This window comes from Camelus ferus, chromosome 8 (genome assembly GCF_009834535.1).
Source record: "Camelus ferus isolate YT-003-E chromosome 8, BCGSAC_Cfer_1.0, whole genome shotgun sequence".
In the NCBI taxonomy this organism is placed as follows: Eukaryota; Metazoa; Chordata; class Mammalia; order Artiodactyla; family Camelidae; genus Camelus; species Camelus ferus.
The window spans coordinates 53,918,120-53,945,188 of record NC_045703.1 but is presented as its reverse complement, the minus strand read 5'-3'; positions in this window follow the sequence as shown (position 1 = coordinate 53,945,188).

The following is a 27,069-nucleotide window of genomic DNA, read 5'->3' as shown; positions in this document are numbered from 1 at the left end:
CTTAACCTGTGTTCAGAAAACTTTGCAGCAAACAGTTTCTCTTATTTCTGTCTTCAAATTTGCTTTTCTTTTCCTCTTTTACGTTGTTAAAGGATACCTGCATATTTTTCAGTATAGATTCTTTTATTTCTTTTTCATTAAATATGTTGAAGATATTTGCATATATTATGCTCAGTGGGACAAAATGCATATACGTTCTCTCTCTCTCTCTCTCTCTGTCTCTCTCTCACTCTCTCTTTCTGTCTTTTTTACATATTATCTTTCTATTTATCTGAAACTTACTTGGCTTGAGGTACAAGGTGTAGGCTTAACTAGATTTCTCTCTCCCTCCTGTTCCTCTCATGACTAAATACTAGCTAATTGCCACAAAAACATTGTCAATTTTTGCTTTTCTTTGCTACTAGTTCTTTCCCTCAAAATCGAATGTGCTTCATTTTGTTTTTCTGAACATAAAGTTATTTGGAATTATTTGGAATTTCTAAGTAGATGATCTCATCTGCAAACAGAAAAGGTTTATTTCTTACTTCCCCATACATATAACTTTTCTTTCTTTCTTTTCTGGTCTTATTGCATTAACTAGAACTTCCAATACAGTGTTGAGAGGAGTGGTGAGAGTGGACATCCTTGTTTTTATACCTGATCTTAGTGGAAAAGCTTTAAGTTTCTCAGCCTTAAGTATGATGTTAGCTGTAGGTTTTTTGTAGATATACTTTATGAAGTTGAGGAAATTTCCCTCTATTCCTAAATTACTGAGAGTTGTTATCATGAATGACTGTTGAATTTCATCAAATGCTTTTCCAACATTGTTGATATGATCGTGTGATTTTTCTTCTTTAGTGTGTTGGTATGAATGATTATATTAACTGAATACTGAATGTTGAGCTAGCCTTGAATAGCCTTGCCTCACTTACCTCAAGTGGGATAAATACCACTTGGTCATGGTGTATGACTCTTTTTATACATTGTTGGATTTGGTTTGCTAATTTTTGTTGATGATTTTATTTCTATATTCATTGAAGATACAGGTCTGTACTTTTCTTGTAATGTAAGAATGCTTCATGAATGTGGTGCAGTGCTGTGATGCAAAGAATGCATGCTATTATGGGCTAAATTGTATACAGAGTCACAAGTCTTAACGCCTAGTACCTTAGAAAGTGACTATATTCGGAGATACAGTCTTTAAAGAGTTAAGTTAAAATAAAGCAATTACTTTGAGTCCCAGTCCAGTCTGAGTTGTGTCCAGTATGAGAAGTGGACATTGGGACATAGACATGTACTGTAGGAAGACGATGTGAAGACACAGAGATAAGGTGGCCATCTACAAACCAAGGAGATAGGCCTCACAAGAAACCAACTCTGCTGACACCTTGATCTCAGAATTTTATCCTACAGGACTGTGATTAATTTGCTGTTTAAGCCACCAGTCTTGATATGGCGTAACTTTGTTACAGCAGCCCCAGCAAGCTAATACACGTGGCTTTAGGGTGGGCAAATAAGTAGTTTCTGCTAATGTATCTTCCCAAAGCCAAAGTAACAAGATATAAAGTGGCAATCTTCTGATTGTTCTGAAAATCATTATGAAATTCCACAAATTAGAAATTAGGCAAATAACATTTGCCAATAAAAAAAATGCAGTGCAACTAGAAACAAATGACACACACACAAAAAAAATCTACCTGATTGGAAATAAGAACCATTTAAAAAAAAAATAATTCTTGAGTCAGAGGAAAAATAGCAAACCAAAACTACTGAATTTCTAAAAGAAAACTTTAATACGAACTATGTATGTCAGTATCTTTATGAAAGAACTAGAAGAAAAAAAATAAATGCACTACCTATGCAGCTCATAAAATTAGGAAAAGGTCAACAAAGAAAAGAAACAGCAGTAAAATGAAGGAAATAGTAAAAAGAAAGTGAAAATCAATGAATTAGAAATAGAAAAATGTAGCAAAGTGAATCAATCCAAAGTTGTTTTAGAAAAAATGAACAAATAAACAAAATAGACAATCCAATCACTAACAAATCAAGGGAAAGAAAAACTGAAAGAATAAAGACCTAAAGTAATACATGGCAAGAAGAAAATAACTCTCCAAACAGTGGAAATTTTAAAAATCATGAGACCACTTTCTAAATTCCATACCTACAAATTTGAAATGGATAATTTTCTAGGAAAAAATATAATTTCCCCAAACTGACCCTCAGGAAAGTTTTTATACAAGAAATATAGAATATTATCAAAGAGCTCCTTCCCAGATAAGCTCTTGACCTAGATGATGTTTCAAAGATCAGATAACAATGTTATTTAAAATGCCTGAGCAAATGCGAACGCGGCGTGTGGGGTAGGGGAAGGAAATCTTCCAAATTCCTTTCATGCAATGAGCTTTCCCAGTTATTTCTCTGTGTGTTTTCAGCTGTTTCTGCCCCCTGTGATCTATTCTGTAGTGCAGGGTCTGGGGCCTCACAGATCATAGTTCTCAGACACCCATGCCCAAATCATCTCCAGTTAGGTTCTAGAAATGGATGCACCGTTGGAAATTTTGATGGAGTGAGAAGTGGAGGAGCAATACCATCTTCCTGCTTTTTCTCATGGTATTTCTGGCTTCATGAACAGTAGCAGCAACTACAGTGTTCATGGTGGTGAGAGTGGCAGATACAGCTGCAAGCAGTAACAGGAGCCTGGGAATGCTGTCTCCTTATGTCCTGCTGAGGCAGGGTGTTTCCCAGCAAAAGCAGCAGTGGCCTAGACATGCATGCTAATGGATTCCGTATCAGGCAGTTTGATTTCAACAAAGCTGGGGATTGTGACACAAAGATCATGGGCTTAACATTACTTACTGGTTTGTAGCAGTGACTAATTTTTAGTGATGGTACCTTCTCTTTTGCTCCTCTGATCCTTCCAAATCATGTGTCTAATTATGCATTAAATTCCTGCTGTTTAAAATACATGGGATGGTTTCTGATTTCAAACAGATCGTAACAGATGCATAGGTAAAGCATTAATACTTAAATCCCAGTATACTTTCACATAAAGGATAGCTGTAGACCATGGTTATTTATGCAAATACTGATGTAGATATTTGAAATAAAATAATATTAGCTATTAAAGGAAAAACACATTAAAATGAATAAATAATGACTAAGATTAACTTTAGTAATCCAGGAATGGAACAAAATTTGAAAGTCCATTATATAACTCATGTTTTAAGTAAATATATGGAGAAAAAAATCATATTTTCATGAAAAGTTCCACACAAAATTAAATCCTTTTTTTCTAGTAAAAACATTCAATGGAAGAGTAATTGATTCAATGCTTTTCAAGTATGAATAATCCATAACTTAAATAATGGGAAGTGCTGTAGCAGTTTGTTAAATTCAGAGAAAAGAGAAGAGAGGCTCATTATTGCTGCAGTTTTTGCTATTGTGTTGAAAATACTAAAAAATAAAATCAGAAGGAAATGATTAGAGGCATGAGAGAAAGAAAAGAGATAAAACTGTCCCTATTTGCAGATGATGTGATAGTTTACCTGGAAGATTACAGAGAATCAAAGAAAAGGAGAGTGGTAAAGAGAGAGAGAGAGAGAGATAGGAAATTGAGTAAATACCAATGTAAAAGTAGTATTTTGAAATTAAAGGTCCTTTTGGAGGTTAATTATATGTGTTAACTTGGCTTGGCCATGCTACCCAGCTATTTGGTCCAACATCATTCTAGATGTTGTTGTGAAGGTATTTTTTAGATGAGGTAGAAATCGAATCAGTAGATTTTGAGTAATGTGGGGTGGGCCTCATCCAATCATTTGAAGGCCTTAATAGAAAAAAATCTGACCTCCCCTGAGGAGAAGGGAATTTTGCCAGCAGACTGCCTTCTGATTCAAGCTGCAACATTAACTCTTCTTGGGGTGTTCAGTCTTCCAGTATATCCAGCAGATTTTGGATTTGTCAGTCTCCATAATCATGTTCATCAATTCTTTAAGATCTCTCTATACATATATCCTGCTGGTTCTGTTTCTCTAAAGAACCCTGACTAACACAGTCCTCATATATAAAAATAACTTAGAAGGTAAATTTATGGAAAGACTCATTACAATCAAAAGGTAATATTCCTAGGTAATAGTCTTATGAATATACTTACTCATATCTTGGAGATAGGTGCAAAACCTAAGTGAGGAAAACTATAAAACAGTCCTGAAGGACACAAATGGATTTAAACAAAAAGAAAGGATAAGATGATATCACAGAAATCTTAGTGTGCCTCAAGTCAGTAAAATTTAATACAGTCTCAATAAAGACACCAGTTTTGGGTTTTTTGTTTTTTGTTTTTTGGTATGGAGATAGATAAATTGATAGTAAAGTTCATATGAAAAAATGAATAATCACTAGTAGTGATGAAATTTCTTTTTAAAGCAATGTTGGAAGAGGAGTTAATTAAATTAGCTATCATAATTAATAAAACCAGGATCTATTATTAAGAGAGTGTAGTATTAGCATGTGAATGGAGAAACCAATAAAATAGAGTAAAAATCTCCTCAAAGACAATGTAGATATCAAACTATTGTTTATAATAAAGACAACATCTTAAATCACTGGGGAAATGATGGACATTGTCATATATCATGTTGGGAGTTCTTGATAGCCATTTCAAAATCATATCATTGAAACTGTACACCTCAACTTATAGCAGGATAAATGTCAAATAAATCTGACAACTCTGAGAAAAGAAAGCATATAAATAACTAGAAAAAATGGATGAATTTCTGTGTAATCTTGGGATTGTAAAAACCCTTCTCATTGTGATTCAGAATCCAGAACCAGTGAAGGAAAATATTGATGGATTTGACAACATAAAATAAAATATGTTTGCATCACAAATTTAGCATAAACAAAGGCAAAAACTAAGTAAGAATTAAGTGTATATGCATATATATTTGCATGTATATTGACATATTTATTACAAAACATTAGATTTTCTTGTATGTGAAGATAATTTAAAAATTGAGTGGAAAAAGATATAAAGCTCAATAAATATTGGCCAATAGATATAAACAGACAGTTCACAGAAAAGAAATACAAATAGCCCCGAAACATGAAAATCTGTGCTCTGACTTATAATAACAAAATACAAATTAAAACTAAAACTCAGTTATCAGATTGGCAACAATACAGGGGTATGACAACAGCCTATATGGGTGAAAGATATAGAGAATCTTGCTTCACACAGTTCTAGTGGGAGTGTAAAATGTTACCATCCCTATGGAAGAAATTAACAATATTTAACAAAGCTACCTATACATTTAATTTTTACCCAGCACCCCAACCTCAGGAACCTACCCTGAAGTTATACCTCTATAAATGGAAAACAACACATTTGCAGGAGTATTCACTATGCATGATTTGTAACAGGTAAAAACTTGAAAAAATACACATCACACTTTGAATAATGATGAAGACTCATGCATTGTGAAAAAGTGACTGTGATTATAAAGGTTTAAAAAAATGAGAACACTCTCCAGAGTATTGTTTTAAGTGGAGTAAAGTAGAGAAAACAAAAATATCTAGTAAGACTATGCATATATTTGCTTAGTTGGAAAAACAACACTGGAATGATAAATCCAAGTGTAATAAAATTGAGTAAGATATAGGGAGCAGTGTAAAACCAGCTGGAAGGATTACAGGAAGAAGCAAGTTTTCTTTGAATGTTTGTTGTAGATATGTTAAACAGACCCTCCTCTCCTTAACTGTAGCTAGCTCACCTCTCCCTGATAAAGAATAGCGTTTTTCTCTGCTCTGTTCTTGCTGAGGACTCTTGGCAACGTGGACTTCCTCAGGATCTATTCCCACCAATCCTCGTGGCCATTAGACCAGTAACAAAGTTTTAAGTCTCAGCATAATCAAGCCAGGGAAGTGCTACGTTGGCTTTTTGTTGTTGTTATTAAACTAAAAATGCTCTTGTTCCTCTTGTACATGAACCCTCACCCGCCAGATGAAAGGTCGATTTAAGGTGTCAGTAGGAGATGATTTGAAAAGAAATGGAGCTGTAGCTCCTAGGATGAGACACTTATTGTTTCATAGCCACAAAGTGAGAGGAACAATCCCAGTGCCTGGAGAGGGAACATCTTAGATTCTGAGGTTCAGGAAGAGGGAAATAATGCTCTTTGTCCTCTAAATCCCAAAACGCAGCTTGGTAAAACAGTCATTTAGCAGCAGTTGTGATTGGTAGCTGCTGGGTTTGTCATCTCCATTCATGTGCTATGGAAACAGAGAAAAGTCATGTAGACATGACCAATACTGGAATGCCCCAAGGTATTAGATGCTATCGGTGGTAGCTTCTGAATATGAAATATCCCCCCAACACCATACGTGTGCAAAAACTCTGGCCAGCACAATTTTGTTTCAGTTCACTGGATACAAATCCATATGCTTTTTCTGATACCTGAGTGGCTTTGGGTTGTGCCATGATGACGAGAGAGCCTGCAACCATTCAGTGACATGGCCCACGTAGCTTAAGCGGCTTAAGCAAATTAATACAGTTGTAACCCAAGTCAAGTTTAAAAGTAAATCCTGAACTGAAATGACCTTTGCTCCTTCAGGATATGTTTGTAGGTGGAGAAGATTGAGCCATGGGAATATCTTTCCATTAGAGTTGGGTTTGCTTTTTGGCCCATCTATGGTTACCTAAGATTATAGGCAGTAACACCAAAGGTCAGAAAGTCCATTTTCACTGTGAATTGATGTAGATAAAGGACTTGCCTTAGATTACATCTTAGCTGTTTGAAATAAGACCTACTGGTCCCTTCTAGGACTTAATCACAGTTGGCTGAGTCTGTGACTATAGGAAGTCTAGTTAAAGTTACTAATGCAGAATGGCTTTCTTCTGACATCTGGATTCTGGTTAATGGCAGCCTTGAATAGATACTTGGTAAAAATTGAATCAGTTTGGTTCTAGCTTCTGCCAGTAAGATTAATCAGAGTGACTGACTGAGTGCCACATCCTCACTCATGTGGAAATTTGAGTTCAGTCAAAAACATGTAGAAACAAGGAATGGATTGTTGGGAGATGCAGCCCACCAGGGACCCTGCGCATCCCTGCATATTCTTGCCTGTGTGCCAAGAATGCAGGGCTCTGATTGCTCTGCTATTTGGGCATTTTCTCAGGGTTTACAGCAAGCAACCTTGAGAGATGAGGTAATATCTCTCTTGGGACAAAGAGCAGTCTTGCACAGTATTCATCTGGATCATATCATGTTGCTCCTGAGGGTCTTGGGAACAAGGGAAATTGACACAAATATAGTGATGCTCATGCTTTTGGTTGTGCAGTGTTTATTATAAAATCTTCTGTTTCTGACTCAGAAGTGCCAGGTCTTCTGCCAGCACCCATGAAAGAGCAATAGGGTAACTAAGTGGCTTGTAAGTGAGAGGAAGTCAAATCCCAGATCTGACAATAATTTTGACCTTTTAGATGATAAATTTGTTCCTCTGTTTTTTATGATTACTGATAATAAACTTTTCCCTCATATCTTACTTTATGTATTTTATTCGTTCCAGTTTTTAAATACTTCTTTAAAAACTTTCCCATTTCTATGTTTTCATGAAATGCTTTTGTCAGCCTCTTGTCCCACTGATTTGGAAATTTTCTGTTCTATTTTAATTCTGTAGTAATTTTGTATAACTTTTTTCATAGTTTCCCATGGTAATTCCCCATGTAATTTCAAGCCCAACCTCTCATGAGAGTAGTTCTTTGGCTCTCTCATGAGAGAGATCCTTTGTAGTAAGTGTACTTCTGTCCTTATTTTTTCCCCACCTTCAGCTGACCAAAAAAAAAAAAGCCTTCCCCAATGACTTCCTTTTCTAACTGATTAGCTTTTTCCAGCCCACCCTTTCAATGAGGATATAGTCTTTATAGATTTCTGACTTTATGATAGTCATATATTTAGCTTTTCATTTTTCATGGTCCTAATCTGATTCTTACTCCCCTATGTCTGATTGTTTAACAACTAAACCCTGGGGTCCTATTCTTAGCATTCATTCCCAGAACAGTTATGGATTCATGTTCACTTGCCATTTATATTCAGAGAGCTCTTTATCCTTTGGCCTTCAGGGAGTTCCCTGCTTTTTATGTGGGCTCAACCATGTATGAAAAAGTCATAATTTTTGTAGATCGTGTGTTTTTTCACAAAGGAAGCATTTGAAAATATTGAAGTCACCATATTGTTTTTGCTGATATTTCTATTGTAATAGCTATTAACTCAAAAGTTACTTCATCTATAAAATTCTTTCATTAATATATTCATATCCTTTGACAAGTGTCCTTCTTCCATTTCACAAAGATTGATTTTCAAAGCCTGATCAGGGGTGATGTCAGGAAGATGGCAGAATAGGAGATTTGAGCTCTCAAAACCTCACCAAAACACTAGTTTTGATAATCACTTACAGATGAGAATACCTTTGTGGGAGCATAGGAGTCCAATGAGAGGTTCTAGCACCTTGGTGGAGCAAGAAATTCTGAGAAATGAGGATGGTTCTTCATAAGGAGATCAATAAATGTGATATAGTACATTAATAAATTGAAAGATAAATCCCACATGAACATCTCAATGAATTAGATATTCTAGGATTATCTAGGAATGTACCTTAACACAATAAAGGCCATAAACAACAAGCCCACAATTAACATCATACCAAATGGTTAATGCTAAAAGCTTGTCTTCTAAGATTAGGAATAAGACAAGGATGCCCACTGTCACCTCTTTTATTCAGCATAGAACTGGAAGCCTTAACCAGAATAATTAGGTAAGAAAAATAAATAAAAGGCATGTAAAAAAAAGAAGAAAATTGTCTCTATTTCAGATGATATAGAAAATCCTGAACACTCCACTGAAAAACTGTTTAGAACTAATCAACAAATTCAGGAAAGTTGCTGGAAACAAAATCAAGTACAAAAATCAGTTTTTCTACACACTAAAACTATCTGAAAAAGAAATTGAGAAAACAATTTCATTTGCAGTAGTATCGAATAGAATGAAATACTTAGCAATATTTTAACCAAGTAGGTGAAAGATGTCTATTTAGAAAACTACAAGAGACTATTGAAAAAAAATTGAAGGAGTGACAAATAAATGGAAAGATATTTGAGCTCACGGTTTGGAAGAATATTGTTAAAATGTTATTACAACCCAAATCAATGCACAGATTCAAAACAATCTCTATCAAAATGCCACTGGAATTTTCTACAGAAATAGAAAGTATAATCCTAAAGTTCATATGGAACCACGTAAGTCTCCAGATAGCCAAAGAAATCTTGAGCAAGAAGAAAAAAAGCTGAAGGCATCACACTTCCTGATTTCAAATTATATTACAAAACTATGGTTTTCAAAACAGTATGGTGTTAGCATAAAAACAGACATATAGAATGATGGCCCATAATAGGCCAGAAATAAACCCATGCATATATGGTTAACTAATCTTTAACAGGGCACCAAGAATAATATGAGGAAAAGATAAACTTGTCCATAAATGGTGTTGGGAAAACTGGATATCCACTAGCCAAAGAATGAAACTAGACCTGTATTTTAGGTCTATTTGATACACAGAAATCAACTTGAAATGGAATAGACTTTAAAGTAAGACTTGAAGTCATAAGATTTCTAGAGTAAAACGTAGAGGAAAGGCTATTTGATGTTGGTTTGGGAAGAATATTTTGGATATGACATCAAAAGCACAGGCAACGAAAGCAAAAATTAACAAGTGTGATTACATCAAGTGAGCAGTCTTCTGCGCAAGAAAAGAAACAATCAACAAAATGAAAGGCAACCTATGGAATGGGAAAAAATATTGGTAAACCACAAATCTGATAAGGAGTTACATCCAAAATACATACAAAACTAATACAACTCAGCAGCAGAACAAACAAGACAAACCCAATAACCTGGTTAAAAATAGGCAAAGGACCTGAATAGATATTTCTCCAAAGAAGACATATAAATGGAAAAAAGGTATATGAAAATGTGTCATCGTCATTAATCATCAGGGAAATTTAAATCAAAACCACAGTGAGATATCACCTCACACTGTTAGGATGACTATAATAAGAAAAAACAAACAAACAAAGGAACACAAGTGTTAGCAAGGATATGGAGAAAAGGAAGCCCTGATACACTGCTGGTGGGAATGTAGACCAGCCCAGCTGTTATGGAAAACGTATGGAGTTTCCTCAAAAAATAAAAAATAGAACTACCATATGATCCTGAAATCTCACTTCTAGGTATTTATTCAAAGGAATTGAAATCAGGATCTTGAAGAAATATTAGCTCTCCTACAGTCATTGCAGTACTAGTCACAATAGCCATGAAAACCACCTAAAGGTCCATTGACAAACAGATGGATAAAGAACATGTCATATATGCATACAAAGGAATAGTATTCATCCTTAAGGAAGAAGGAAATACTTCCATTTGTGACAGTATGGATGGACATGGAGGACATTACGCTAAATGAAATAAACCAGACACAGAAAGACATGAGAACAGTGCATTCTCATTTTTATGTGGAATCTAAAATAGTTAAACTCATGGAAGGGAGTAGAATGGTGGTTACCAGGGGCTGGGGGAAGGGAAAAAGGGAGAAGTGATGGTCAAAAGTATACAAGATATGCAAATTAAACAAGGTCTGGAGATCTACTGCAAAATGTAGTGCCTGTAGCTAACAATATGCTATCTTATAATTAAAATTTAGTAAGAAGGTAAATCTTAGGTTGAGTGTTCTTATCACACAAATAATGATAAAAATACTAATGGGAGTTGGAAGAAACTTCAGGATGTTGTGCATATGTCTGTAGCCTTCATGATGGTGATGGTTTCATGGATATTTACTTACCCCAAACGCATCAAGTTTTATATATTATATATGTATAGCTTTTTACATGTCAATCATATCTCAATAAGGTTGTTTTAAAATAAATGAATATATGTAAACAAATGAAAAACCAACAACATACTCTATTCATTGTGAGTGTGGAATAGCTGTATATCACCTTCTTGTTTGTCATGGAAACAACAAGTTTATTGGAGTTGGGAGGATATCTTCATAATCTGACATATTTCTTATTTTTATTTTCATATTTCTTACTACAAAAAGAGATATTCATTCTATCTCAAAGACTAGTTGATGGAATGAAATGAGATAATCTATCTAAAGAATCTAGCAGAATGCCAGGAGAGGAAATGTAGTGCCCTTCCATAGGTTTTCTGGCTTCTGTTGATAGTACCTGTGTGTTCACCTGGGAAACTCCTTTTTCCCTGTTGCTCACAACCTTAGTTGCATCATCATGCAGAGTTCTAGTTCCTGATTAACTAAGCCAAGGGGACTTGCTTGCCTGATGAGTTTGAGTCTTGAGCCAAACAATTTGAGGAGAAGCTTGTTAATTTTAAAATCAGTACTCTAAAGATACTTTCCATTCATTGCTGTTTCTTAGATTCTCATCCCTATCATTTTGCAATCTTAGCTCATCAGAATTTTCTTCTTTGAGCTGTCCATATTCTTACAGTAAATCCTATTATTGCTCATGTTGGTTGAAGTTGGCCCATTTCTCTTACAATTAGATATTTCTAATGAATATATTTAAAATTAACAATAATCTTTAATTATAGTAATTCATTTAACAAATACATGTTGAATATTTATGAATCGGGTGTTTTATGGTTTGCTGGAGATCCCACACTTAAGTTTTATAGTCTAGTATTTTTCATTCCCCTCTTTATATCCTTCTTTCCTTAATTTTCTGTGCCTTCACTTTCATACTCTCATTTTAATTACACACTTTCTGGAATTGTTTAACTATCTGAAAACCAGAATCCACAGAGGATGGTCAACTGGATTTTCCTTCTTTAGACTACACACACTGCTACTTATGTTTTCACAACTATGCTTCCACTTCTCTCTGTGTTATTCTCTGAAATTCATCTACAGAGGTAAAATCCTTGTATTACAAATGTTAGCAGGCTAAAACTGTAAACTTAAGTGTATTGAATGGATGAATGGTGGAATGAAATATACAGGGACTAGAATTTTCACAGCATCAGTGACCTTTTAAAATAGATTATATAGACTGTAAATAAAATCAGACATGTGAAATGTTTCTTGCTCTTGAATTTAAGCTCCTTTGAACTTTGCATGGTGTTTTATTTTATGTTTTTTTAAAAACACTCCCTTCTGTCACCTAGTTGGAATTGTGGGTCTGGCTGGAGGAGTACCCAGTGCAAGTCCTTGTTTCTGGAGTGAGGTTTAGAGGGAAGGAAGCAAGAAGTTTGTGTCTCAGACAAGCTTCTCTCCCAAGGAGTCAATTACTTCTTAACTTTCTCTGTCTTCATTAGCTTGTCCCTCTAGTGTACTAGCGTCCTAATTCCTCTAGTATTTTCTAGTACTCACGGTGGTGAGACTGAAAATACGAAGCCCAGGATATCAATGTGTGTTGTTTGAATTGACTCTAATTCAGGCCTAAAGTTAAAAAAGGGCCTAGTGCTATCCTGAAGGCTCCACATGGCCAATCTACTTCTTAAAGGTGGGAGACTTCAGAGAAGTGTACTGAAGAGCATATCTGAAAAACAAATTTGCTACTAGTGACTTCTGTGCAAATATGTCTTGTCAAATGAGGATAAATCATGGTCACAACTATCTCCTAATTTTCAAACTAAGTAGTCTTGATAGAGTTTAACATCTTGACAGTCTAGTCATCAGATACCAGGTCTCACATTAAAGGGGGAAAAGTATTCATTTCCTACCTAATTCCGTAGTAGGATTCCATCCTCCTCCCTGATAATCATAATGTCAAGATATTTCTGGGTGAAAAAAGAACTCTTTTGATAGATGGAGAAGATGGCGGAGTAGAAGGACGCTCGCAGGTCACCCTCTCCCACAAATACACCAAGACCCCCATCTACAGACCCACTCAGCCAACCAGAGCATCTGTGGAACTCCGACAGAACATCGCCCTCTTCAAAAGATAAAGACGCCAAAAATCTGGTAGGAGAAAAGGAAAAAAGAAAGAACAAAAGGCAAAGCAGTGCGGGACGGGTCCCGCGGGGAGGGAGCGGCAAAGGAGGACTGGCACTCGCTCGCTGGGTCGCCCCTCTCCAACTGAGAGGCCAGCGGGACGGAGGGGGAGCCTCCGAGGCTCGGATCTGTACAGAGCAGCCCTTGACTAACAGAACTAAGTTAAACGGGCACAGAGCATCCCCCCAACACCCAGCCTGAGACGCGGGCCGGCAGCCGCGGGCAGGGCCAGGCTGCACGAGCCGGGCGAAGGACGGAAGTGGCTGCACGGAGGCAGCCCCGGGGGAACGCAAGGGGCTGCGCGCGGTGGCTGTGGGTGCACAGGGCAGAACAACCTGGGCCCTCCATAAAAAGCAAGGTTGATGTGCTCTCGGGGGAAGGGTGCACACCCCCATCTCTGAAAACCCGCGGAAAGTTTTCGGGGGAAGAGAGGCGGGGCTCAGGCACAGCCGCCATATCCTCCGCGCTGAGCACTCAGGCGGGGGCGGGGGCAAAACCTGCATCCGCGCTGAAGGGCTTAGCAGCCTCAAAGGCCAGACTGAGACTGGCCTGCAGCCTGGGGCAGATAGGATCCTTCCATCCTGGCCCCTCAGAGAACTTGCTCCAGTCAAAAGACACAGAGTGGCAGACTGGATAATAAAGCAAGAACCTTCAATATGCTGCATACAAGAGACCCACTTTAGGGAGAAGGACACATATAGATTGAGAGTGAAAGGATGGAAAAGGATATTCCATGCAAATGGAAAAGCCAAAAAAGCAGGTGTGGCAGTACTGATTTCAGACAAAATAGACTTTAAAACAAAGGCCATAAAGAAAGATAAAGAGGGACATTTTATAATGATTAAAGGAGTGATACAAGATGAGGATATTACACTCATTAATATATATGCACCCAATATAGGAGCACCTAAGTACGTACAAGAATTACTAACAGAGGTAAAGGGGGATATTGATGGGAATACAATCATAGTTGGAGATTTTAACACTGCATTAACATCACTAGACAGATCTTCCAGACAGAAAATAAACAAGGCAACAGAGAAATTAAATACTACAATAGAAAAACTAGATTTGGTGGATATTTTCAGAGCATTACACCCCCCAAAAATAGGATATACATTCTTTTCAAGTGCACATGGAACATTTTCCAGGATCGATCATGTACTTGGGCACAAAAGAAACCTCAACAATTTTAAGATAGAAATTATCTCAAGCATCTTTACTGACCACAATGCATTGAAACTGGAAATCAACAACAGAGAACCAAAGGAGAAAAAAAGGAAAGCATGGAGATTAAACAATACGTTATTGAAAAAACAATGGATCAATGAGGAAATCAAAGCTGAAATTAAAAAATACCTTGAGACAAATGATAATGAAAGCACAACCACTCAAAACCTATGGGACACAGCAAAGGCAGTGCTAAGAGGGAAGTTTATAGCGATACAGGCCTTCCTCAAAAAAGAAGAACAATCTCAAATAAACAATTTAACCCACCACCTGAATGAATTAGAAAAAGAAGAACAAAAAGCCCCAAAAAGCAGCAGAAGGAAGGAAATAATAAAGATCAGAGAGGAATTAAATACAATAGAGATTAACAAGACCATAGAAAAAATCAACCAAACCAAAAGCTGGTTTTTTGAAAAAGTAAATAAAATCAACAAACCTCTGGCCAAACTCACAAAGAAGAAAAAAGAGAGAGCACAAATTAGCAAAATAAGAAAGGAAAACGGAGAAATTACAACAAACAAAATAGAAATACAGAATATCATACGAGAATATAATGAAAAACTATATGGAACCAAACTGGATAACCTAGAGGAGATGGACAAGTTTCTGGAAACATACTGTCCACCAAAACTGAATCAAGAAGAATCTGAACACTTGAACAATCCGATCACTAGAAAGGAAATAGAAATAGCAATTAAAAACCTCCCTACAAATAAAAGTCCAGGACCGGACGGCTTCACCGGGGAATTCTACCAAACATACAAAGAAGAACTCATACCAGTCCTTCTCAAACTCTTCCAGACGATTGAAAAGGAGGGAATACTCCCAAACTCATTCTATGAAGCCACCATCACCCTGATACCAAAACCAGGCAAAGACACTACAAAAAAAGAGAATTATAGGCCAATATCACTGATGAACATAGACGCCAAAATCCTCACCAAAATTTTAGCAAATAGAATCCAACAACACATAAAAAAGATTATACATCATGACCAAGTGGGGTTCATCCCAGGGACACAAGGCTGGTTCAACATACGCAAATCAATCAATGTAATACATCACATCAACAAGAGAAAGGACAAAAACCACGTGATCATCTCAATCGATGCAGAAAAAGCATTTGATAAAATTCAACACCCATTTGTGATAAAAACTCTCGCCAAAGTGGGTATAGAGGGAACATATCTCAACATAATAAAAGCTATATATGACAAACCTACAGCCAGCATAGTACTCAATGGTGAAAAACTCAAAAGCTTCCCACTAAAATCTGGGACAAGACAAGGATGCCCACTATCACCACTCCTATTCAACATAGTCCTGGAAGTCCTAGCCACAGCAGTCAGGCAAGAGAAAGAAATAAAAGGGATCCAAATTGGAAAAGAAGAGGTAAAAGTGTCATTATATGCTGATGACATGTTACTATATATAGAAAACCCTAAAAGGTCCACACAAAAGCTACTAGAGCTGATTGAAGAATTCAGCAAGGTAGCAGGTTACAAAATTAACGTTCAAAAATCAGTTGCATTTCTTTACACTAACGATAAATCAACAGAAGAAGAAAGTAAAGAAACAATCCCCTTTCAAATAGCACCCAAAGTAATAAAATATCTGGGAATAAATCTAACCAAGGAGGTGAAAGAATTATACACAGAAAACTATAAACCATTGATGAAGGAAATTAAAGAAGACTTTAAAAAATGGAAAGATATTCCATGCTCTTGGATTGGAAGAATCAATATTGTTAAAATGGTCACACTGCCCAAGGCAATCTACAGATTTAATGCAATCCCTATCCAATTACCCAGGACATATTTCACAGAACTAGAAAAAATCATAATAAAACTTATATGGAACCATCAAAGACCTAGAATTGCCAAAGCATTACTGAAGAGAAAGAAAAAGGCTGGAGGAATAACTCTCCCAGACTTCAGACAATACTGTAGAGCTACAGTCATCAAGACAGCATGGTATTGGTACCAAAACAGACATATAGACCAATGGAACAGATTAGAGAGCCCAGAAATGAACCCACAAACTTTTGGTCAACTCATCTTCGACAAAGGAGGCAAGAATATACATTGGAATAAAGACAGTCTCTTCAGCAAATGGTGTTGGGAAAACTGGACAGCAGCATGTAAAACAATGAAGCTAGAACACTCCCTTACACCATATACAAAAATCAACTCAAAATGGATTAAAGTCTTAAACATAAGACAAGATACAATAAACCTCCTAGAGGAAAACATAGGCAAAACATTATCTGACATACATTTCAAAAATTTTCTCCTAGAAGAAATAAAAGCAAGAATAAACAAATGGGACCTAATGAAACTTACAAGCTTCTGCACAGCAAAGGAAACCAGAAATAAAGCAAGAAGAAAACCTATGGAATGGGAGAAATTTTTTGCAAGTGAAACCGACAAAGGCTTGATCTCCAGAATATATAAGCAGCTCATACGACTTAATAAGAAAAAAATAAACAACCCAATCCAAAAATGGGCAGAAGACCTAAACAAGCAATTCTCCAAGGAAGACATACAAATGATCAAAAAGCACATGAAAAAATGCTCAATATCACTAATTATCAGAGAAATGCAAATCAAAACTACAATGAGGTTATCACCTCACACCAGTCAGAATGGCCGTCATTCAAAAATCCACAAATGACAAATGCTGGAGAGGCTGTGGAGAAAGGGGAACCCTCCTACACTGCTGGTGGGAATGCAGTTTGGTGCAGCCACTATGGAAAACAGTGTAGAGATTCCTCAAAAGACTAGGAATAGACTTACCATATGACCCAGGAATCCCACTCCTGGGCTTATATCCAGAAGGAAATCTACTTCAGGATGACACCTGCACCCCAATGTTCATAGCAGCACTATTTACAATAGCCAAAACATGGAAACAGCCTAAATGTCCATCAACAGGTGACTGGATAAAGAAGAGGTGGTATATTTATACAATGGAATACTACTCAGCCATAAAAACCGACAACATAATGCCATTTGCAGCAACATGGATGCTCCTGGAGAATGTCATTCTAAGTGAAGTAAGCCAGAAAGAGAAAGAAAAATACCATATGAGATTGCTCATATGTGGAATCTAAAAAACAAAAACAAAAACAAACAAACAAACAAAAACAAAGCGTAAATAAAGGACAGAAATAGACTCACAGACAGAGAATACAGACTTGTGGTTACCAGGGGGGTGGAGGGTGGGAAGGGATAGACTGGGATTTCAAAATTGTAGAATAGACTACACTGTATAGCACAGGGAAATATACACAAAATGTTATGATAACTCACAGAGAAAAAAATGTGACAATGAGTGTGTATATGTCCATGAATAACTGAAAAATTGTGCTGAACACTGGAATTTGACACAACATTGTAAAATGATTATAAATCAATAAAAAGTGTTAAAAAAAAAGTAAAGAAAAAAGAACTCTTTTTGAAATGTATACCACATGGAAACGTAAGTTCATGTATCTGTTAGCATATGCAAAGCAAGAGAAAGGTAAAAATAGTGTTTAATAGATAAAAATTAATTATACGGAGAAGATATGTTTTACAAGACTTGTATCTCTAAACTCAAGATATATTTTGACGCAGTAGGAAAAATTACTAGAGAAAAAGGAGAAAGAGAAGTATCTCCTTTCTGTTTTTACTACACTGTCTTTATAGGCCTCAGAAAATTTTTCATTATTTGCTGTCTCTATAAACTTGTATGTTTCTTTCTCTATGGAATTAGACTGTATTTTTGCGATTTTCAAAATAATGCCATTCCAAGGGAGAGAAATATTTGTTTCACTTTTCACTCACTTGACAAGGCTTTAATATTCTTCCTGCAAAATAATCTCTGGAGAGTTAAAAATAGCATTTAAACATCACTTCTCCTTTCAGCCTGTACTGGTGAGATGCATTCAAAATATGATTCCCAAAATGTGCAGGGGGTGAAATGGAAGTGCTTTTATTATTTTTGCCATGACTGATGGGATTTTAAATTTTAATTTTTGCTTTCTGAATTTATCTATTATTTGGCATACATTATAAGAAGACATTGTCTGATCCATTATTTTCTATTTGTAAGTCTCCTACATTTAGTAAATAAAATGAGAAAGACTTTGATTCTATTGTCTCGTAATTTTTATAGACTATAAAAGTGTGTTTAATCATTTTTATAAGTGAACTTATAAAGCCAGATATATTTTATTAAATGTTTATTGAAGAGCATTGTGTCATAGAGGCTTGTTTAATGAGCAAAGGATTTAAACAGAGAAGAATCTACTCTTCTATATTTTAAGTGTTATTTATTACTGAGTTCTGACAATAGAAAAAACATGGTTTTTGCCCAGTGAAATGAAAGGTAATATCAGTTTTAATGCCTTTAGCATCTTTCAAACAACCACTGGAAATAGAACAGAAATTGCCTGTTTTTCCACATCAAGAGCTGTATAGTATACAGTGATTTACAGAGATGTCTTTTTGAGGATTCATTAGTGTAACGTTTGACAAGAAACAGCAACATACTGCAAAGGAATTCAAAAGAATTCTGGGATTCTCAACATGGTTTCTCCTCCCCCTCCTCTTCTTTCTTCTTCTCTTTAGAATCTATAATATATTTTCCTTCATATTTTCCACTTTATCATTTCTGTCATTACCATCATCATCATCATTCTACTGAGGCATTAACCCACATAGGAAAAATGTAAGAGAATGATTAATAATTAATTTATGTAATCTACTAAATTAAATATAAATTTATGTAACAACTTTATAACAGGAATATCAAGGTGGGAAAATGCTTTTGTTTCCCACAAATAATAATGAAAAACCATGTTACATTAGGACTAAAGGGAATTTTGTTTTAGCAGCTCTCCTGACCAGGTCACCTTTTCTCTTAGGACGTCTGTTAATCTTCACTAAAACTAATTTTCCCTTTGTAAGAGTACAGTATGGATTGCAGCCCCCTCATCATGGAGGATTTTTCTTCTCACTTGCTCTGTTGTATGGGCCAGTTGTTGGAGGGTGAAAGAAGGAAGCATTATACTTTATATTTATGTAGAACCTTTTTCTTTTTCCATTAAGATTACCTATTGTTTTCTTTTACCAGCTGCCAAGTCCCACATGATTTTTGCTATTGTCTCACTGTTTTCATCATCCTACCCAAACCTTGGGATACTCTTAAAATCCTATAAATCATTCTTTAATTCATTTTAAAAATATATTATTTTGAACCTTTGGTTTATTGCTCAAGTATTGCCTTTTCACCAGTCCTGTCTGACCACCGTATTGAAAATTGCCACCTTCCTTCCTCATTTTCTGTTCCAAGTCCCCTTTATTCTGATTTTATAATCATAATACACACTTCTTTTCAGCATAATGTATAAAGTACGTATTTAACACTTATCATGCTTACCTCTTGCTGGGTACTATTCTCAGTTCCTTATAAACATTAGCTCATTTAATTTTCATATCAAATTTATGAAGTAGGTATTTTTATCATTGTCTTAAAAATAAAGAAAGAAGTACAGAGATTTAACTAACTTTCAGAAATTACATAGCTAGGAAGTGACTGAACTGTGTTTTGAATCTATGCAGTATGGCTCCAGAGGCCACACTCTAAAAGCCTACACTGTGCTACTTTTAAAATTTATTATTTTTATTGTTTGTCTCTGCCTGGAGAGCATACATTTTTGTCTGTCTAGTTCACTGTTGTATTTACAGAGCCAAGAATGTGTCTGGAACCTGTTAGGTGCTTGTTTAACATTTGATCTACTGTGGTGTGCCAGGTAATGTAGTACACCAGCAAAAAGTTATAGCTTTCCTCAAGAGAGGAGATGAAATAGATACTAAATGAATCATTTCATAAATATGTGTCTAAGTTTCAAAAACTGACAGAAACTCGCTAGGAAAACACAAAGAACTCTGACAGGGTTTAACATGAGACACACATAGTTTTGGATTAGCTAAAAACTTCTGATTAAAAAAAAAATCTTTGAGGTCTACTCAAGACCTGAAGGATTAAGTAGAACTTATCCAGATAAATTAGGAAGAAGGAGTTTACCAGAGATAGGGGAACTAGATGTAAGTCTAACCAGTGAGACCAATTGATGAATTAAAATTCCACTGTAACTGGAAACTCTGGGTAGACTGGAAGACCTGTAGAAGGGAGTCTGTGAAGGCAGCCAGGAGTTCTATTGGAAGGGACTTTATAGTTCATGTTAAGATATTTGGATTTTATTTTTAGACAGTGAGAAACAATTAGAATCTTAAACAGTTAATTAACGTGACTGGATTTACATTTTGGATTTCTGAATGCAGTACAAAGAGTGGGTTAAAAGCAAGCAAGAGAGACGGTAAGTAGGTGGTATGGAAATCTAGCCAATAGTGCAGTAATCCAGACAGGAGAGAATAGTGTTTTAAACCAGAACAGCTGCAGTGGAAATGACGGCAGCTGGACAGTTATTCACGAGTGGGACTATCGGATTCACCTTTTGATTGGATGTAGGAGATGAAGAACGGAGAGGAATGAAGAAAGATTTTCTAAATTCTGGCTTGAGTAACTGATACTGCTGCCGCTTAACATAGGAAAAATAGAAAATAGGGGAGTTAGGTTTTAGGAGGCAATTCAGAAGTTCAGTTTTGGACAGTGTGGACATATCTGTATGAGGCTCTGGTGATACGTCTTTTGGGCACAGAGATTTGTCATGTCTTAGTGCATTGGAACTATTACTACTAGTGAAAGCTTTTGGAGGAAGTTAGAATGACCAGTGATAGCTTCAAAGTGAGAATAGTAGATTAACTAGAAGAATGAATGCCTTCATGATAATAATCAGAATTTTAAATATGGCTAGAGCAAGAGGAATCTGCAAAAGACTGAGATGAATGGCAAAATATATGAGAATGCTTATCCCCACATTGTTTGTGGTAGTAGGGAGGTGGGATCAATTTAAATGTCCATCATTAAGAGAAGGATAGATGTGATGGAAACATACCATGTATTACTACACCTTTTTAGAGCAATAAACTAAAGATACATACACATAAATGGATTGATTTTCAAACATTGCACTAATGATAAGAGAATACAAAATGAGTTATATAGGACATTGCCACTATGTAATTACGTGTACACACTGAAGTGTGTGGACACACATACACCCACACAAAACTTTATATATTTTTAAATGAGGTATACATGTCCAATTAAAAATATTAACTACATTACACTGGATATCTACAGAGAAGAGAAAAATTAAAATAATAGGTATTATTTGTAAGATAATTTCTTAAAGGAAAAACATAAAGTCAACCAAGAAGGCATGCAAATCATGAATCTGTGTTCGTGAAACTGTATTCACCTGATGATAGAACATCAACATGCATAGAGCAAAAGAAGTGATAGAAATACAAAGAGAAGTAGAAAGAGCCATATGCTTTGAAATTTTATTAGATCTCTGTCAGAAACAGATAAATCAAGAAATGGTATGACAGAATGTTTGAACAACAAAGCATGATATAATTGATATAGGGTCCTATACTCAAAACAGAGGTGCGTTCATTTGTAGCTGAACATGTCCTAGGCCAAAAAAAAGAAGTCCCAACAAACTTTAAAGGATTTGTTTTATAGATCACATGGTATCCCCTCATTAGTCCATAAAATTAGAAATCAGCAATAATACAGTTCATGATTTAATCAATCATTTAGAATTCTATAAATGTAGTTCAGAATAATTCATGATTAAGAGGAAACAATAATGGAATTTTTAAATACTTGGAATTTGTATTAACAAATCAAAACAAAAATTTGAAAAATGACTAAAATGATGATTACAGAGACATGTATATTTTAAATAGATATAGCTCTAAAAGAATATAAAATTAATAAGTTAGGTAGTCAAAAAAACTAAGTAACCCCAGACAGATAGACAAAAGGTCCTACTGTATAGCACAGGGGACTGTATTCTGTAATAAATATTCAATACCTTGTAATAGCTGATAATTAAAAAGAACATGAAAAGGAATATATAGATATAAATGTATAATGAACCACTATGCTATACATAATAAATGAACACAATATTGTAAACTGACTATACCTCAATTGAAAAAAACCTAGAAAACAAATTAACCATAGAGATGGTCAGCAGTAATAGAAAAGTTAGTTTTCAAAAGATTATATAAGTAGTCTCAACTCTGCAAAAATTATTAGACAACAGAAGTAAAACCGTATATAAATAATAGAAGTGATTAAGAAAATATTACAGAGTAGAGAATATTTTTAAAAATACAGAGAATGCTATGAACTCATCTATTTCAATAAATCAAAAAGTTCAATAAAATCAATGAAAATGCTAAAAGTAATTCATAGAGAAATAGGAAAATGAATAAACAAAAAACCTTAAATACAATAAATTAGATTTTTTTTATATCAAGTCAGTGTCTCCAGAGCAACAGCAACACTAGTGAAAAACTTTGGTTTAAACCATGTTTAAATACAATAGTCAGCAATACGGTAGGGATGCCAATAGAGTTAATATTGTTCACCCTGTCTGGATGTTATGAATATCAGGAGAAAGAATATATCGATCTATTTCATTTTTGATTATTATATTTTGTGTCTATAAAACCAGATTTTCAGATAAAAGAAAAATATTGAATTGTCAGGGAATTTGTCAAGGTGGCAGAAAACAAGGAAAACACCATTTTTATAATTTTTCTCTGTTATTAATCTCCAACTAGAAATAGAAAGTGAGGAAAATTCCATTCAGATTAGAAATAAATTTATCATTCCTAAGAATAAGTTTAACAATATTTAGGACATAAATGAAGAAAATAATAAAATTTTATTGGAAGACCTAAAGCACTCGTTGAACAAGTGGAAAGACTTGTAATGTTCCTGAGGAGGAATTCTGAATAAGATAAAAAGTCAGGTTTCCAAGGAAAAATATATTCATTTTTCTATAATTTTAATTAAAATTCTAGCACTTTTGGATTTGGAATCTTTTCACATGTCTGAAACTTACCAAGTAATTCATACAAAGGGAAAATAGTGATGGAGCACTTGGCATTTCAGGTATTAAAATGTAATAAAAATTACATATTTGTAGAGAACTAGACTTATCATTGGAGCAGACTAGAGCTGGGTTAAGAGACTTAAAGGAGGCCGTTTGATCTCCACTTTTTGTTTGTTTGTTTGTTTCTTGGAGAGAGTAAGTCCTCATATGGACATTTAATCACCAGTAGCAGGGCATTAGTTATATACCAGCAACTTAGGAATTAGAGTGGAGAGATAGTGGAGATTTCTACGTTGTTAGAAAGCTCTGTCTGCAGCTGTGGCAAATAGGAAAGAGTGACCAGATCCATTGATTGGCCATGCCTGGTATATACCTACTGGGGTGATGGTAGAGGAAATTGAGGTAAACACAATAGAACTTAATGGACTCAATGACTCAGGAAGAGATCAGGAGCAGTAGACTTGGGAGTCACTCCTCATTGTTACTAGCAAATACATTTTATAGCTGCTTTGTTAAAAAAAAAAAAGAGAGAGTAAAATGGATACTCTGGATTGGTTCCCTTAAAATTCACTCCAGTTCCCTATTTGTCGAAGTTAAAAAGCTAAAATTACATCTCCAAGAGTCCATTGCAGTGTGGGTACTGGGTGTAAATTAGATCTTCGCATGAGATTCACTGAAGCAGAATTCATAAGGAGTAAATGAGAAGGAACTCGTCTTTCTGTAATTTTGGGATGTTCCTCCTGACAAACAATGTCATGAAAGTGTGAGCCTTTTTTTTTTTTAATGAAGCATCTTTCCAATATCCACTCTCCAGCTTCCTCAGAAACTGTCTTGTCGTCTTTCTTGTAACATCGATCCAGTGGTGACCTCTGAGAGCATCTGTTCTAGTGCTCGACTCTGTATTTTTCTGAGTCACTCTGGAAGACCCACCCTAGCACCCACTTTAGTAAATTCAGTGACTTGTAAGCATCTAAATTCCTTTTGGATTAAAATGCCTAGAGGAGGTTAGTCTCTCTTGTACCAACTGATTCGTGAACGAAGGGTGAAGAAATTCTAGGCAGAGAAACTCCAAAAGATGTCCACACTATGCCCCCCCTTGCCTGAGAAGCATCCACATTCCTTCCTGTTTTCATACATGTAATTTCAAAGATTCTGACTATTATAGATTGAACGAATTTATAGCTGTGAGCAGCTAAGACACTTGGCCTAAAATACATAGCAGTAGTTGCTGTGCTTCCCATTTATAAATTATTCCAGGTAATAAAATCATATATAAAAAAGCTGGTTATTTTATGATGTATTTTCTGAGAGCAGCTATTTATGTTATCTCTTTGAAATCCAGTGAAAGGAAGGAGAATTGCTGGTTAGAGGTAATCATGTAAAAGATGGAATGCACACGTATGCATATATCTATCTGTAAAATCTAAGTTATGCTTGCATAAGCATACATATACATAGTGTATACTCATATACACTATAAGTACAATTTCCTAGACTCTAAGTTTCATCACTGGGCATTTAAAAAATTACAAGATATTGAATCTGTTAGGATAAATGTTCTGGCTTCTCTCATTTTGAAGGCATTTTCAGATTTAATAACTAAGCCAACTAAATACATTTTAAACTATAATATTGCCCTAGAAAATGTACTAAATAGCATTTATTGATGTGAGTACAGTAGTTATTAAAATGTCAACCATAGTCTTCAAATTATACCCAAAAGCATCTGGTGAAGCAACTGAATTCACTCTAGCTGTGTTAAGAGAAACAGCGACTGGGAATCAGATCAATAGCCTGAGTTTAGAGCCACAAAAAAGGTACCTGAGAAAAGGCTGCTTTGGGGAATTTTCAGATAATTGTTTAAATCAAACTAGTTAAAGTGAAGAGTGTTAAGAATCAATTTATAATCACTCTCTGAAAATAACATGCTCCCATTTTCTCCTCCTGGATATATAAAATGATAATGAATTGTATACATCATCAACAGCAAAAACTTTTGAAAGCCAATTGGTGGAAGAATCTGTAGTTCATAATAGGTGATGAAATTGATGTCCAACAATTTAAGGAAAAAAAAATCACTCAAAGTCTGCTTATTTCAGTTAACATCCAACAATCTTTTATATATATATATATATATATATATATATATATATATATATATATATATATATATATACTTTATACTGTTACTGTAGTATTGAAGTCTGCTTGGAAAATGAAAAGTGAGGGAAAGTCCTGACACTATCTCTAACATAATTCACTTTTCTTAATTTTTGGTCTTTCTTTTGTCCGTAGCAAATATTTTGTGCTCCCCTGGAATCTATGATAAATTCCTCTGATTCCCTATTAGTTTTATTTATTTATTTTTTTACTTTAGAGATATTACAGGAACAGTTCAAAATATAAATATTTGTACTGAGTTTTATCGAGATACAATTCATATACCATAAAGTTCACCCTTTCACAGTCTACAATTCAGGGGTTTTTAGTAGATTCACAAGGTTATGCGTCAGTCACCACAATCTAATTCCAGAACATTTCATCATCTACCCCAGGAAGCCCTATACCTGTTTGCAGTCACTCCCCATTTCTTCCTCCCCCTAGCCCTGGCAACTGTTAAATCTACTTTCTGCCTCTATAGATTTGCCTATTGCGGACATTTCATATTAAATGGAATCATACAATATGTGGCCTTTTGTATCTGGATTCTTTCACTCAGGGCAATGTTTTCAAAGTTCACTCATGTTGTAGATTGAATCAATACTTCATTTCTTTTTAAGGCCAAATAAGGTCCCATTGTATGAATAATTGGTAACATTATTATTCTGTTTAGTTTATCTGATACTTTTCATTCCGTCCTTTTCTGATTCTTGTCCTTAATATTGTACTTTCAGACCTTTTACTTATATTTCACATACTCCATTTGATAAATCATCAACATGCTGAAGACAGTCTGTTGTCAGGATTTGATCTTTTTGTCTGTCTAGACCAATATCACACCAATTTATTTGTTATTGTATAAAATGTGTGGATTTGGTGGGAAATCCCTCCTTTTTGGTCTTCCTTTTCAGAATTCTATGTATTCTTTTGTGCAAAGTTTAGACCAGTTTTGTGAATTTCTATGTGCCCAATCCTATTGGAATTTTAACTGGAATTTTATTGAATGTATGGGTGAGTTTTGGAAGAGTGATATAGTTACAATGTTATATTTCCAATATTTCTAATCCATTAACATCATTTACCGCTCCAAGATTATCTTTTCTTACTTCAATTGAGTTTCTACACAAGGTATTTAGCATTTCTACTAGGTTATCTACCCATGATTGCTAGGCTATTGTAAATGCCACTTACACTGTGCCTTCAGTTTTCTGATTAGATATTCCTTATGTTAAGAGCTGACTCCTCTTTTGCTGTACCAAGTTGCCTCCATTTTGTTTACCATTTTTTTTGTGCCCAGCCCTGGACTTATGCATGCTTAGCTGCTATGGACTCACCTCTGAGACTTTCTAGAGAACCGTTCCACCTTCTGGTAGTGAGCTTAAGGTGACTGCTCTCACTGATCTAGGCATACTGTAGTGAACGGCTGTCCAGAGTGAAAGTGCAGAAACAAGGTGGGACCAACTCTGAGATAAAATTTGTGAACTTCCTTGTGGAGTTAGTTTAAGGCTTGTGACCTTTCCTGTTTTCAGTACCATGAATGTTCTGTAATTAAGGGTCTGGATTGATTCCAGAGAATGGTAGAAAAATCCCCCTTTTATGGGAAAGGAAGAAAA